This window comes from Pinus tabuliformis, chromosome 1_2, assembly GCF_031772625.1.
Source record: "Pinus tabuliformis cultivar Carrire ecotype Pingquan chromosome 1_2, CPIR1, whole genome shotgun sequence".
Taxonomy (NCBI): domain Eukaryota; kingdom Viridiplantae; phylum Streptophyta; class Pinopsida; order Pinales; family Pinaceae; genus Pinus; species Pinus tabuliformis.
Genome location: NC_142298.1, coordinates 1,188,577,734 through 1,188,594,842, shown reverse-complemented (window position 1 = coordinate 1,188,594,842; position 17,109 = coordinate 1,188,577,734). Strand labels below are relative to the sequence as shown.

At 40.2% G+C, this 17,109-nt stretch overlaps 2 pseudogenes; both read left to right on the top strand.

Moving 5' to 3' along the window:
* Positions 1 to 5,821, top strand: part of LOC149210481 (transcription factor MYB88-like) — a 62,894-nt pseudogene extending 57,073 nt beyond the window's left edge.
* Positions 5,822 to 5,908: 87 nt separating this feature from the next.
* Positions 5,909 to 12,724, top strand: LOC149210480 (transcription factor MYB124-like; annotated as a pseudogene).
* Positions 12,725 to 17,109: the final 4,385 nt, after the last annotated feature.

Genomic DNA, 17,109 nt, shown 5'->3' with positions numbered 1-17,109 from the left:
CATGCATGCAGTTGGAATATTTGGAAGATTTCAGGCAAATCCGAAGGAGACTCATCTTCAGGCAGTGAAGAGAATTTTCAAATATCTTCAAGTGACTCAAAATTATGGCTTATGGTATCCTAGAGATACAATCTTACACTTCATGCTTATACAGATGCAGATTGGGCCGGAAACGTGGATGACAGGAAAATCACAAGTGGTGGTGCGTTCTTTATGGGTTCCAGACTGATATCTTGTTCAGCAAGAACAAAGTTCGATTGCCTTGTCTACAGCTGAAGCGGATTATGTTGCTGCTGCATCTTGTTGCACCCAACTCCTTTGGATGATGCAGACTTTGCAGGATTTTCAAATCACTTGTACACCACCTATCCCATCTTATGTGATAACACAAGTGCAATCAGCATCTCAAAGAATCCGGTTATGCATTCAAAAACCAAGCACATACCAATCAAGTATCATTTTCTCCAGGAACAAGTGCTTGAACAGAAGGTCAAGTTGGAGTATGTTCCTTCTAAGGAACAAGTTGTTGATATTCTCACCAAACCATTGCCCAGGGACACTTTTGAATACCTCAGGCAAAAGCTGGGGGTTGTTGATGCATCATCTTATCGCTGAACCTCTTCTCATTGATGGTACAGGTTCAGGGGAGCATATAATGCATTGTTGGCATTATGGAGGATGTGCAGAAGGAGATCTTGGAAGTAGCAGCAATATGTCTCTATCTCTTTCATGGTGGATTATGGTTCTTCGTTGCAGATCTGGTTCATATTCAGGGGGAGCATGTTCTTAGGGGGAGCATAACCCTTTGCCCTTGATGTCAAAGGGGGAGAATGAAGCTGAAGTTTTGAGGTTGCCATCAAGTCCAAAGGGGGAGATTGTTGGCATTATGGCTAAAGTGTTGTCCTTGATGGCAACCCATTCAGGTGATAGATCACATTACTTCAAGTCAGCAGCAGAGATTGATGATCAGCTATCAAATATTGAAGAAAATAAGGGGTACGCAGGTACACCTTACATAAGGTGCGTACACGCAGGTCAGTGTTACATAAAGTGCGTACATACCCACAGTTATCCCGTTCAGGAGGTGCGTACCCCCAGTGCACACATTTCAAGGCAAAGAAATTCACATGGGGGTTTTCTTATGTTTTACTCTTGGTATTTAGCCGACGGTATTGTGTTATTATGGTGTCGGCCCGTGGTATTGATCCATGATTTAAGGAAGAGCTTTCCTATATAAAGCAAAGGAGATCATTTGGCTTGAGCATGTTTTGGATTGAATATCTTATGAGGGCTAGATCTGAAATATTATGATCTCTTGGGAGTATGTCTAGATCTAAATAAGGCGAATCTACTGATGGATTGAGATCTCTTCGGCGCATGTTCAGATCTGTAGATCTGACTGTCTGGGTTATTTCTGAAGTCTTGAAATCATCTATGCCCAAAGGTACGCAGGTACAGTGAAAGAAAAGTGCGTACATACGCAGGAACGAAGCGTTTCAGGTGCGCCGGTATGCAGGCACAGAAGGGTTGCAGGTGCGGAGGTCCGCAGGCAGTTCAATAGACTCAGAGCGAGGTACGCAGGTGAGCAGTTGACTACAGTGCGTACGTAAGCAGGCGAGCAGTTGAGCAGGGTGCGTACATAAGCAGGCGAGCAGTTGAGCAGGGTGCGTACGTAAGCAGGCGAGCAGTTGAGCAGGGTGCTTACTGTAAGCAGGTAGTACATGGGTGAAGCTGCTTACTTCTCTTAAAATCTTTGTTTATCATTGTTGTGTTCTGGGTTTTGTCCTACTATTGTTGATCTGGTTACTACAGTTGATTGGGTGATTCTCTTATACTTGATGATCATTTGATGCTTATGGATCCAGTTTGAAAAATTTATGAAAAGTGGTCCTTGTAAAGAAGTAGGGGGTTGTAGCTCCCTTCCAGGAGAGACTGGAAAACGAGAGAGAGTTGTAGCTCTCTGCAGGTTGCAGCCTTCGTACTGGTAAAGGACTGCACCAGTACAAAACCATTGTAAAAGGAGTTTCTAATTTGAAAGAAGATAGAGACATATTGCAGTAGGTGTTTTTCACCCACATTGGGTTTCCACCTTACATCTTGTGTTCTTTGGTGTGACTATCTGTTTTCTTTGTTCATGCTCATTATTTTATGGTACTGACATGCAAAAATAATTCAAAGAACAAATAAGGAAGATTTATTAAAAGAATTAGATAATACTGATTCACCCCCCCTCTCAGTATTATTTCCAACATTCCAGATCCCCGTGAAGAAATGCTATCTTCACATCCATCTATTCTACCTCAAAATCAAAAGCAACAACAACAGATAAAAGTAATCTAATAGAAGTTACCTTGACAACAAGAGAAAAAATATCACCAAAATCAATTCCCGGTACTTGGGAATAACTTTGTGCTACCAACCGAGCTTTGTATTTCTCCACCTTTCCTTCTGCATTTGTCTTCTTCTTGAACACCCATTTGCTGCCAATGGGATTCCTTCCAGCTGGCAACTCCACCAGATCCCAAGCCTCATTTTCTGCAAAGATGCCATTTCATCAACCATGGCCTCTTTCCAAAGTTTTCCATCCTCTGAATCTACTGCTTCCTTCACAGTTCTGGGATCATCATCAGTAATAGATAAAGAAAATTTTGAACAGAAAGTAGATGGACTATACCTTTTTGGCTGTCTTCTTTCTCGAACTAATCTTCTCACACCCAGAGTTTGTGGCTCTTCATCTTCTGATTCCTCCTCTATTGTAGAGTCTGATTCTTTCTCCTTTAGCTCAAACTATATCTTCTTAGGTTCCTGTTAGACTCGGTCTTTGTAGCCCTATGTCAGAGATCAAAACACTTTTTTCATTTCATTTTTAGGTGTCTCGCTCGCTTCACTCAATTGCATTCCACTAGGGGCATGCCATTATCTGATGGAAGGGTCTCTTCATTTGTTTCCCTCATGTTTGTACCTGTCGGGTTGGTCAAAATGCATCAAAGTTCATTTCACGTCATTTACAGTCATAGATGCTATTTTGGACGGAAAAGATTCATTTTAGTTTCTAAGTCTAGGGTTTGGTCTTCAGAATTGTTAAATAATGCCCGTAGGCCATGAGGAGGTTTTCAATAAGTTTTCAGTTCAAGATTTTCATCATTAATAAGACTGAAGGATATTTCTTCTTCAAAACTCTGTTTTGAAGAAGAAATCATCAAATTTGTTTAATACATGATGGTTAAGGTTTTTCAAGTTCTACAGTTCTTCAGGCAGCCCTGGTCACCTTGCCAAGATTAATTAGCTCCTATCCCTGCAAAAAATCAACAGAGGAACCATCATTCAAATTCAAAAGAAACAAAGTTTGTTTTAAAATGTGAAAGGAGCCGAAGCCAAAACATTACAAAAATGGGTTTGTATGAAGCAAAAATCAAGTTCTCAGTTTTATAAGGCAATTCCATTGTTTTTACATCCATTTGCATCCAAGAAGATCAGTTGAAGTTGACTTGAGCAGGTGAGAGGGGACACTGCCCATGAGTTATTTTAAATCAGCATTCCTAGTTTATGAAACTGCCTTGTGAAAGGCTGCTAACTATCACAGCACAGTGCAACTAAGGCCAAGCAGGAACCTTTGCGTAAGCCTGGGTGAAATATATGTTCAAGGACATGAGATGTTTGACAGTACCCTGTATCTCCGTGGGTTAGAGCTTGTGGACTTGATGGCTAGATATCCGAAAAGCGTAGTTGATAGCACTACCATAGAATATGGATGGGTTCACCCAGTGCAACGCAGGGTGTTGGAGGTATATCCTATGCTTAAACCAAAAGATGGGAAACTTTCTTCAATATGGCCTAATCTTCTTAGAAAAGTGATACTTTATCTTCTAGGAGGTGAGGCCCATTTTAGTGATGGTTGTGCTACAGTGGACAGCTATAGTACTTCAAGAGATAAACAAGAAAGATGTAGCACTGCTAGGGGTACTCGGACTACAGAAATTTCATGTTTTCATGGTACTGGACAATGTGCATCTAATTCACAGTTTCAGAAACCTGCTGATGATACTCTCGTTGCCAAGGAAATGCTACTCTCTGAAAGCTATGACTTTTCGTATTCTGTTCACAAGAATTCTTACATCAAAGCGAAGATTCTAGTTTCTGAGTCAAATGTTGCTCGGATTGAAGAGATGACAAATCAAGTCCCAAGTCCATTGTTTGCTAAAAAAATAATAATGGTCCTTGTTGATATATTTTTACAGGCTCCTCTAGCTAAGAGATTGAATGAAGGCTGACTGTGTGTTAATTGGACGCGACGCACAGAGTCCACAGGTGGGCTAACATTGCATCTCAATTGAAAGAAAAACAAGCAGACAATGCAGGAGAAGATGGAACACATACTTGAGTACAGCTATAAAAAGGGGAGTTGGTCGCAGGAAGAGGATTTAATCTTGTTCAAGGCACATAAAAAATTTGGCAACCGCTGGACAAATATCGCAAAAGTAGTTCAGGGCAGGACTGACAATGCTGTCAAGAACCGTTTTAATGCGTTGTGTAAAAAGCAAGCTAAAAAGGAAGCATTATCTAAGGAAAATGATGAAAAGATCCATGTTAATGAAAAAAACCAAAGGATTGTGGTTCAAAATGAAAGCATGCTTAAAATAGTGGACTCTGCAGTATGCCCTAAGAAATTTAGGACCAGTAATACCTCAAGAGTATTTCCAGGGGATGGAGCCATTAATTGACGACTGAGGTTAGAGAGCTGGAATCCATGATGTAGTTTAGAACAGCCCTTGTTGTTTTGCCAAATGATCAAATAACCAACAAAGGATTCTTGGTATCCTTTGGCCATTCAAGCCCAAACGATCCCTTTGCTGCAATTGAGCGGCCAGTCAACCAAGGTTCCAAGCTACAAAATGTGTTTGTTTCAAATAATGATCCAAAGCTTTCAGCTTTGACTCATCAATCAGAACTTTTAAGCACACTAGTCCAGAAACGTAAAGTAGAAACATTGAAATCAAAACCATGAAAAATTCTTCAGAGGAACTAGATGGAATGTTGATTCAAGGAAAGGACAGTCACTTGAGAAAAAAGGATGAGATGAAGGAATCAAGTCCATGTGTTGACCTTAGACCAAACGCTTCAACACCTCTTCTAACTGAGAAGGAGAAAGGCCCAGAAGTAACCTGTATACCTTCAAAGAGGCTTCATATGCCTTCCATGCCTAAACTATGTGAACCATGTGAGAAGACCTGTCAGGAAAGTTCTGAGTTTAGTCTTGGCTCAAATTCTTATATGAATTTCATTGACATGCCCAAAAACAACCCACTTCAAATTGCGGCACTTGTGTTTGTTTGCAACAATAGAATTTTTCAGACTAGCTCTGCCAATATTGAAGAAAAAGAACAAGTCCATGTAAGAAGAAAGGATGGATATTGTGGCTCAACTGCAGCTCAACATGTAATTTCATCAGAGCAGACTGAACAAGAAGATGAGAGACTTGTCCCCATGTCTTCATTCGCTGAGTGTTGCTCGCCCATACATGTGACTCCCTTCTTCCGGTCTTTTGTTGATGGGATTCCTAGTCCACAGTTTTTAGGTAGTGAAAGGCAATTTCGTTTGAGTATGCTTGATTGAGGCTCTGAAATATCATCTCCAGACTCCCATATATCGAGTAAAAGGGGCTCCCCATCATCCCGGACCTTGCTATCAAACAGGCTGTGAATTCTTATACCACAAGTCTTATAGTACATCAGTATACATTGCAACATTTTGACTTTGTTTCGTTAACCAGGTTTTGAGTTTTCCATTTCATGAGGGATACATTGCTGGTATTTTCAAACTCGCATTGTATAAAAATGTGAGTGTATTTATTGGTTTGTTATAGTGGAAGGAAGAAATCGAAATGGTGGAGGCCACTTGATATTCTTGTATGCAACGAGCAGCGGATGAAGCAGAGCCATTGATAGGTGATGGGCAACTGGCGTGGTGCATTGGGAGAAGGCGCAACGCATTGGGAGGTCGTGGCGCATTGGACCTCCTGCCACAGTGTTTTTTCCCCTCTGGCGCGGCGCATCCAGGAGGCGTGGCACACTGCGCGCGCGCGCGGTGCACAGAGCCTCCAAAGCAGTTTTTCACCATTTTTTTCATCAAATTTCCGAAACGACTCAAATTTTCTGCTCCAAGCCAGTTTTATGAGAGAAACAATTGCGACACTTCACAAGTTAAGTGTTGGTTCATCACCTCTAGTTACGCCATCAAAAGATCTGTGGAATACAAATTACGTTATAAATGAACCAAAAATTCTGCTTTTAAATAAATGACGGACAAACGCTGGAGGAGTCGATGGGAAAACTACAGTTGTCCAAGGGTTGTCAGTTTGGGATTGGCGGAGCTCTGCTTCCCATCATCAAAAGAAAAATTCAAAACTATTTTTATTAAAAAAAAAAAAAAGATTAAAACAACAACAGGAAGGTGAAAAGACCGAAAGCTAAGTTTAGAACGAAGACATCTACCGTGGCAAAGGAACCGGATTCGACTACCTATTTTTGACTATAGTTATGATCTACAACTACAGTTTTTGCCTTTTCATTGGTCATCAAAAGTTTCAAGTGGAATAATGTAACGTTGTTCTGTCTTTAGAACAGATGGACAACTCTTCTTCTATCCTCATGATTGTAGTTGTTACAGCTCCCTATTTCCATCGTTTTGTTTTCCCACCTCTAAGTCTATTTATTGTATTGAAAAATCATTTGTAAGGGTTGGTTGGAATTTCTAGGAACGGTGTGGAGAAAAAAAATCAGTGCTTCATTGTACATTTTGGCCAGGAATTTAATAAAAGGATGCGGCTCTGATTCATGAGATTCATGTGGTATGAAGTTTAGAAAATGTTTCCTCGTTCAGTTTCATATGTGTCTTGTTATATTTTACATTTCATTCAAAAAACCATTTCCAGTTTGAATGTTCTTAAGTAGGAAAGGTAGAATCCATTTTTACGCTCTGCCTTGTAAAGCATTCATACTTTCTGTGTTTTCTTCTATTTGAAAAGGATTCATGTATACGCCCTTTTCAGCTTTCTCAACTGTCTCTCCACTCCATATTATTTCAGTTTGACTGCTAAACCTCCTGCCTATCTTGCCTCGCGAAATACCCTGTGTCCTTGATTTAATTTCCCAGCTCAGGTGGTCCTTTGGTCCCATACAGCCCAGAAAATTCAGTCATTCAAAAAGTTACCTCTGTCACATTTATTTACTAGCCTAAAATCAGTATTCAGTTTAAGTCATCTCAGACCATATTGTTTATTCCTCATTGAGCGTGACCCGGAGAGAGCCCTCTCCTGTTTTGGTAGGGCTAGCTACCAGACTGAGCGTGGTTTGTGGTTACCCTGAATTTTTCCTTCTTTCAGCCTAAGGCAGATTTAGGCTCTAACATAGTGGTGACTCCACTGGGGACAAAATGGTTTGCTTGTAGATTGTCTTGCCCCAGTACATATCTCAAGTTCAGAGCTGATTATTGATGGTGAACAACGATCAGACATAAGAAGGCTGAAATCATTCACCTCGTGACTCCATTCACTGAAGAATCCAGCAGTCGGTGCTTCATGGTGACTCCACTGCAGAAAGGTCAGTAGCTTTAAGGTTTTCAAGATGGATTGGGTTGCAAGGAGATATGCTCCTATGAGCCGAGATCACATCCCAGGTTTTCCAAATAAAATGCCCAAGGTGGATTGGCTTCAGAATTTGCCTATGTTCAAAAATGTGGAAGGTAATGACGTTGCTCTTCATCTGGTGAAATTTCACATTCATGTGCATAAATTAAAGATCAATTTTCCTGATGGCTATTTGATGAAAATGTTTATGGCTACTTTGGAAGATGAAACTCGATCTTGGTATGAAAGTTTGCCACCTGCTTATATTCATTATTTAAAAGATTTTCATACAACATTCTTTGAAAGGTATAAGGAGTCATATCCATCCTTGGCTTTAGTTCAGGACTGTTGTAGCCATGTCCATAGTTTTATTGAAGATCTTGAGAATTTTTATGGGCGTGATGACTTGATGGACAGAGAAATCATGGAGGCTCTATATAAGAATCCATTTCAGCAACATGAAGAGAAACTAGAGGAGTCCCATCAAGATGCTCAGGAAACTTTGTAGCATGATCAAGATTTTAGTATGGTGGAAGATGAAGGGATTTTGCATCTTGACAGTCAACAGAAATTACATGAAATGGATCAGCTGTATGAGGAAAATTTGTGTACACCTTCACTTGAAATTAATGAAGAAAATCATTGTTTGAGTAGAAGACAACAAAAAGTATTATCTCCTCGATTTGAAGATGAGATAGATCAACTACTTGCACGTCATGTTACAGCGCAAGTCAACACAGATCTGCATGTGCACATGGTCAAGAAGATTATGGTGGAACTTCTTCCTCTTCTGAAAAGGATGACAGTCCGGTAAACAGCTTTATAGATCAGCGGGTTGAAGATGTCCATATGGCTGAAAGTGATGAAAGAAAAAGTGTCGTTTCAGATCTGTCCATAGAAGAAGACAGCATGCAAGGAAGTCTGGTTCTAATTCCAGAATGTGATAATGTCAGGACAGTTATTTCAGATACAGAGTCAGATTGTAATGACCAAGAATACAGTGTGCTGAATCTCATGAAGGAGAACCCCGCTGCTAAAATCATCTGGAATAAAGAAGACAGAGTTATGAATCCAAACGTTCTCATGTCATCAAAACAAAGCCTTCATAAAGAGGTAATCCAGTCTGTTCATGAACAACAAGATGAGAATTTTGTTCAAGTAAGTAAAAAGGTTTCTCTAGATGAATTTGTGGTAGATGATATAAATGTTAGTGTTGGGTTTCAAGAATCATCTGAAGTTGCTTTTTTCATGATTGATGAAAGTGATGAATGTAATGAGAATCTGGCTGTCATATCATATGAAGATGACCTACAATATATTCAGACTACCGAAGATCAAACCATTCAGGATTCCATTTCAGATTCTTCTTCCTATGTTTCATGTTTTGAAATGTTCTTTGAAGAGGAAATCTGCTCATCTACTTGTTCAGAATTTTTTGAGGACCAAGAACATACTCTTATTGAAGTACATTATGAAGAAAGACCAGAATCAAGAGAAAAGGATACCTTGTTTTTTCAGCAGGAGGTCAATCTTCATACTTTTCAAGATCCAATGGCAAATCTGTTGCAGTCAGCAGTGAAAGTGATTATTGCAATATTCAGTGATGAAGGAGATCATGTCAACTGTGTTTTTGAATGCCCAGTTACCAATATTCATTGTTGACCAGAAGATCTGATCAGGAGAATCAATCAAGAAGGCATCTTCTTGATTGGTTGCATTGGCATTTTGATATAGTTTGATGGTATATTGTCTGGTAAGAAACACAGGTGGTCATGTACTACCACCAAGCTTTAAGTTTTAAGTTCAGGTCTTTGTCATTTTGAATTAGTTTGTTAAAGTCAATTTTTTTTATTTTATTTTTTTTCCAGTCATTTTAGCAGTCATTTCAGTTTAAAATTGAGTTAGTTTGAGTCAAAGTTTCATTCAATAAATGAGTCCAAGTCTTGGCGTTGTTTGTCAAGATAATGACTCCATAGCCCAATGGACGAAAGCACTGTCTTCTCTCCCAAAGATCTGCAGTTCTTGGCACCTCCAAGGAACCACCATCCCCATTGGAGCCAATGTTAGAGTCGGTCTTTGTAGCCCTCTGTCAGAGATCAAAACTCTTTTTGCATTTCATTTTTAGGTGTCTCGCTCGCTTCACTCAGTTGCATTCCGCTAGGGGCATGCCATTATCTGACGGAAGGGTCTCTTCACTTGTTTCCCTCATGTTTGTACCTGTTGGGTTGGTCAAAATCATCAAAGTTCATTTCACGTCATTTACAGTCATAGATGCTATTTTGGTCGGAAAAGATTCATTTTAGTTTCTAAGTCTAGGGTTTGGTCTTCAGAATTGTTAAATAATGCCCATAGGCCATGAGGAGGTTTTCAATAAGTTTTTAGTTCAAGATTTTCATCATTAATAAGACTGAAGGATATTTCTTCTTCAAAACTCTGTTTTGAAGAAGAAATCATGAAATTTGTTTAATACATGATGGTTAAGGTTTTTAAGTTCTACAGTCCTTCAGGCAGCCCTGGTCACCTTGCCAGGATCCATCAGCTCCTATCCCTACAAAAAATCAACAGAGGAACCATTATTCAAAGTCAAAAGAAACAAAGTTTGTTTTAAAATGTGAAAGGAGCCAAAGCCAAAACATTACAAAAATGGGTTTGTATGAAGCAAAAATCAAGTTCTCAGTTTTATAAGGCAATTCCATTGTTTTTACATCCATTTGCATCCAAGAAGATCAGTTGAAGTTGACTTGAGCAGGTGAGAGGGGACACTGCCCATGAGTTATTTTAAATCAGCATTCCTAGTTTATGAAACTGCCTTGCGGAAGGCTGCTAACTATCACAGCACAGTCGCAACTAAGGCCAAGTTGGAACTTTTGCGTAAGCCTGGGTGAAATATATGTTCAAGGACATGAGATGTTTTGACAGTACCCTGTATCTCTGTCGTTAGAGCTGTGGACTTGATGGCTAGATATCTGAAAAGTGTAGTTGATAGCACTACCATAGAATATGGATGGGTTCACCCAGTGCAACGCACAGTGTTGGATGTATATCCTATGCTTAAACCAAAAGATGGGAAACTGTCTTCAATATGGCCTAATCTTCTTAGAAAAATGATACTTTATCTTCCAGGAGGTGAGGCCCATTTTAGTGGTGGCTGTGCTACAGTGGACAGCTATAGTACTTCAAGAGATAAACAAGAAAGATGTAGCACTGCTAGGGGTACCCAGACTACAGAAATTTCATGTTATCATGGTACTGGACAATGTGCATCTAATTCATAGTTTCAGAAACCTGCTGATGATACTCTCGTTGCCAAGGAAATGCTTCTCTCTAAAAGCTCTGAATTTTCGTATTCTGTTCACAAGAATTCTTACATCAAAGCGAAGATTCTAGTTTCTGAGTCAAATGCTGCTCGAATTGAAGAGATGAAAAATCAAGTCCCAAGTCCATTTTTTGCTAAAAAAATAATAATGGTCCTTGTTGATATATTTTTACAGGCTCCTCCAACTAGGAGATTGAATTAAGGCCGACTGTGTGTTAATTGGATGCGGCACACAGAGTCCATAGGTGGGCTAACATTGCATCTCAATTGAAAGACAAAACAAGCAGACAGTGCAGGAGAAGATGGAACACATACTTGAGTACAACTTATAAAAAGGGGAGTTGGTCGTAGGAAGAGGATATAATCTTGTTCGAGGCACATAAAAAATTTGGCAACCGCTAGACAAATATCACAAAAGTAGTTCAGGGCAGGACTGACAATGCTGTCAAGAACCGTTTTAATGCGTTGTGTAAAAAGCAAGCTAAAAGGGAAGAATTATCTAAGGAAAATGATGAACAGATCCATGTTAATGAAAACAACCAAAGGATTGTGGTTCAAAATGAAAGCATGCTTAAAACAGTGGACTCTGCAGTATGCCCTAAGAAATTTAGGACCAGTAATATCTCAGGAGTATTTCCAGGGGATGGAGCCATTAAATTGACGACTGAGGTTAGAGGGCTGGAATCCATGATGTAGTTTAGAACAGCCCTTGCTGTTTTGCCAAATGATCAAATAACCAACAAAGGATTCTTGGTATCCTTTGGCCATTCAAGCCCACGTGATCCCTTTGCTGCAATTGAGAGGCCAGTCAACCAAGGTTCCAAGCTACAAATGTGTTTGTTTCAAATAATGATCCAAAGCTTTCAGCTTTGACTCATCAAGCAGAAATTTTAAGCACACTAGTCCTAAAGTAGAAACATTGAAATCAAAACCATGAAAATTCTTCAGAGGAACTGGATGGAATGCTGATTCAAGGAAAGGGCAGTCACTTGAGAAAAAAGGATGAGATGAAGGAATCAAGTCCATGTGTTGACCTTAGACCAAACACTTCAACACCTCTTCTAACTGAGAAGGAGAAAGGCGCAGAAGCAACCCGTATACCTTCAAAGAGGCTTCATATGCCTTCCATGCCTAAACTGTGTGAACCATGTGAGAAGAACTGTTAGGAAAGTTCTGAGTTTAGTCTTGGCTCAAATTATTATATGAATTTCATTGACATGCCCAAAAACAACCCACTTCAAATTGCGGCACCTGTGTTTGTTTGCAACAATAGAAGCTTTCAGACCAACTCTGCCAATATTGAAGAAAAAGAACAAGTCCATGTAAGAAGAAAGGATGGATATTGTGGCTCAACTGTAGCTCAACATGTAATTTCATCATAGCAGACTGAACAAGAAGATGAGAGACTTGTCCCCATGTCTTCATTCGCTGAGTGTTGCTTGCCCATACATGTGACTCCCTTCTTCCGGTCTTTTCTTGATGGGATTCCTAGTCCACAGTTTTTAGATAGTGAAAGGCAATTTCGTTTGAGTATGCTTGATCGAGGCTCTGAAATATCATCTCTGGACTCCCAGATATCGAGTAAAAGGGACTCCCCATCATGCCGGACCTCGCTATCAAACAGGCTGTGAATTCTTATACCACAAGTCTTATAGTACATCAGTATACTTTGCAACATTTTGACTTTGTTTCGTTAACCAGGTTTTGAGTTTTCCATTTCATGAGGGATACGTTGCTGGTATTTTCAAACTGGCATTGTATAAAAATGTGAGTGTATTTATTGGTTTGTTATAGTGGAAGGAAGAAATCGAAATGGTGGAGGCCACTTGATATTCTTGTATGCAACGAGCAGCGAATGAAGCAGAGCCATTGACAGGTGATGGGCAACTGGCGCGGCGCATTTGGAGAAGGCGCGACGCATTGGGAGGTCGCGGCGCACTGGGCCTCCTTCCACAATGTTTTTTCCCCTCTGGCGCAGTGCATCCAGGAGGCGCGGGCGCACTGGGCGCGCGTGCGGTGCACAGAGCCTCCAAAGCAGTTTTTTCACCATTTTTTTCATCAAATTTCTGAAACAACTCAAATTTTCTGCTCCAAGCCAGTTTTATGAGAGAATCAATTGCGGCACTTCACAAGTTAAGTGTTGGTTCATCACCTCTAGTTACGCCATCAAAAGATTTGTGGAATACAAATTATGTTATAAATGAACCAAAATGTCTGCTTTTAAATAAATGACGGACAAACGCTGGAGGAGTCGATGGGAAAACTACAGCTGTCCAAGGTGTCAGTTTGGGATTGGCGGAACTCTGTTTCCCGTCATCAAAGGCAAAATTCAAAACTATTTTTATTAAAAAAAATAAAAAAAAAATTGAAACGGCAACGGAAGGTGAACATACCGAAAGCTAAGTTTAGAATGAAGACATCTACCATGGCAGAGGAACCGGATTCGACTACCTATTTTTGACTTCAGTTATGATCTACAGCTACAGTTTTTGCCTTTTGATTGGTCATCAAAACTTTCTAGTGCAATAATGTAACGTTGTTCTGTCTTTAGAACAGATGGACAGCTCTTCTTCTATCCTCATGATTGTAGTTGTTACAGCTCCCTATTTCCATCGTTTTGTTTTCCCACCTCTAAGTCTATTTATTGTATTGAAAAATCATTTCTAAGGGTTGGTTGGAATTTCTGGGAACGGTGTGGAGAAAAAAACTCAGTGCTTCATTGTACATTTTGGCTAGGAATTTAATAAAAGGATGCGGCTCTGATTCATGAGATTCATGTGGTATGAAGTTTAGCAGATGTTTCCTCTTTCAGTTTCATATGTGCCTTGTTATATTTTACATTTCATTCAAAAAATCATTTCCAGTTTGAATGTTCTTAAGTAGGAAAGGTAGAATCCATTTTTATGCTCTGCCTTGTAAAGCATTCATACTTTCTGTGTTTTCTTATGTCTGAAAAGGATTCATGTATACGCCCTTTTCAGCTTTCTCAACTGTCTCTCCACTCCATATTATTTCAGTTTGACTGCTAAACCTCCTGCCTATCTTGCCTCGAGAAATACCCTGTGCCCTTGATTTAATTTCCCAGCTCAGGTGTTCCTTTGGTCCCATACAGCCCAGAAAATTCAGTCATTCAAAAAGTTACCTCTGTCACATTTATTTACTAGCCTAAAATCAGTATTCAGTTTAAGTCATCTCAGACCATATTGTTTATTCCTCACTGAGCGTGACCCAGAGAGAGCCCTCTCCTGTTCTGGTAGGGCTAGCTACCAGACTGAGCATGGTTTGTGGTTACCCTAAATTTTGCCTTCTTTCAACCTAAGGCAGATTTAGGCTCTAACAGTTCCTTTGGTTGGACTTCATGTTTAATAACATCTTTCGCCTCTCTGAACACCACATCTCGACTGTACACAACCTTCCTTATTTCTGGGTTCCAAAGCTTATAACCCTTTAAACCATCCTTATACCCAATAAAGATACACTTTTTAGATTTATTATCCAACTTGGTTCGTTTCTTCTTTGGAAAATGTACATATGCATCACATCCAAATACCCTCAGATGTGAAAGAGACGGTTTGTTACCAGTCCATACCTCTTGTGGAGTCTTATCCTCCAACGCCAATGAAGGTGATCTATTGACCAGGTAACATGCTGTCTCCACCGCCTCTGCCCAGAATTCCTATCCTAACCCGACACTACTAAGCATGCTTCTTTCCCTTTCCATCAACATCTTGTTCATTCTTTCCACAACTCCATTTTGCTGAGGTGTATATGGAGTAGTCTTCTACGTGCTATACCACACTTCTTACAAAATTCTTCAAATTCCTTACTGCAAAACTCTCCACCGTTATCTGTCATCAGCGCCTTTATCTTCTTCTTTGTTTGGTTTTCCACTAGAGCCTTAAATTCTTTAAACCTATCAAAGACTTTAGATTTCTTCTTAAGGAAATATATCCATGTATTCCTTGAGAGTAATCTATAAATGATACATAGTACACAAACTTACCCAGTGATGGAACCTTCATAGGTCCAAACACACAACTGTGCACAAGCTCTAATATCTATTTCACCCTCTTACCACCAGAGGGAAACTCACCTCACCCGATTCTGCTTTCCATATACACAATTTTCACAGAAATAAAAATCCAGAGGGCTATTACTCATACCTTCTACCATACCTTTACCATGAAGTATTCGAAGGTCGTTCTCTCCAATATGTCCAAGCCTTTAATGCCACAGCATGGTCTTCTCTCCAGAGACCACTAGATTTTCTACTCCACTTTCAAGAACCACAGAACTGTTGCACCTATCAACAACAGTGCTACCTTGCAACTTGTACAGAGTTCCAATCCGAACTCCCTACATCAATACCATTGCTCCCCAAACCATTTTGCAGGTATCCTTCTCGAACACTATTTTTACACCTGCATCATCCAGCTTGCTTACAGAAATCAGATTTCTGGCCAATGCAGGAATATGTAGGACACCCTGAAGTGTTCTAACCCTTCCACCTTGCAACTTCAACTTCATTTTTCCGTGACCAACGATTCTAGCCTTCCTATCATCCCCTAAGAAGACATCACCACCATCATATTTCTCATACTCGCAGAACCACTCTCTATGGGGAGTGAAGTGAAAGGATGCACCTGAGTCAATCAACCATGCCTCATGATCTACATGTGTACTTAAAGAAGCCAAGTACACATCCCCACCTTCATCTGAGGTGGTTTTCGCCTCTGCAAAAGGAGCATCATCAGATCCCTTTCCTTTGTTAGGAGCTTTAGATTTACAAACCCTTTTGTAGTGCCCTTCCTTTTGTTTTTCTAGCACACCACCTTTACAGGTTTTCCTGGAGATTTAGATCTCCCTCTAGATTTATATCTCCCACTCGATGACTTATTTTTGTTTCTGTTCTAGGATAGTCCTCGTATAGACAAGGCATCACCATTCTGGATCACCATTCTGGATCTCCATATTTTTTCGTCTCATCTCCTCCGTCAACAAGGATGAGACTATTTTATCAAACTGCAAGGAAGTTTCATTGCTACCAATTGCAATAACCATACTATCCCACGAATCTGGTAGAGAACACAACAAACTGATGCCCTTATCTTCATCTGAAATTTTAATATCAACAGACGCTAACTAACTTACCACAGTATTAAATGCGTTCAAATGCTTTGTCACCGAGTCTCCATCTTTCATCCTCAGGTTATACAGCTTTTTCCGTAGGAACAGTTTATTCACCAGAGACTTAGATTGGTACAAAGTCCCCAACTTATCCCACAAATCCTTCGCCATAGCTTCCCCTGATACATTCAGCAATACTAAATCTAAGACACACAATCGTATCGTGTTCTTTGCCTTCCGATCCAACTTCTTCCATTCTTCATCGGACACCCCCGTTGGTTTAATAACCGGATCTACCGTGATCCACTGATCTTTATCCACCAACAGATCCTCCATCTTGAGTTTCCACAACTCAAAACTCTGACCATTAAATTTCTCGATCTCTATCTTTCCACTGCTCACCATCTTCATTCACCACCAGAATTGATCTCGCAGATCTCCCACTGAACAGGGTCTACCACAGGCCCGAGCGAAACCCCTTAGCAACAAAGGCGTCCCCTTGAAGCCAAAATAGCTCTGATACCAAATTTAGGTTTTAACCCCGTACAAAAATTACACGCATACGAATTCTAAAACATAGAAAATAAACAATGCAAGAGAATAACACATAAAAAACATATACACAGAGATTTTCCCCTGGATCCCAAAACCGAGACTACCAGCTTGATTTTTCATTATTTTCCTTTCAATGTTACAATACATATTTATACATGCGGAAGCATCTAATACCATGGACCAAAAACCATCGAGTCCAAAAGCATGGACCGAAAACCATCGCGTCCAAAACCATGTGCGAAAAACATGCACAAAACCATAGAGAGGTCCGCCCAACCTAACATAGGGTCCAAAACCAAAATTTTCCGGGGCGCTGCCCCAGACCCCATAGAGTGGGGTTACCTGCACCCCTCAAACCCCCTGTGACTCCCCCCGCTATGCAATCGACGCAATGAAGGGGGGCCTCCACCGCCCTTCTAACCCTTCAGTTAACTACGTGGGCTAGTCGTGGAAAGAATATAACACAACCCAACATGAACAATATAAT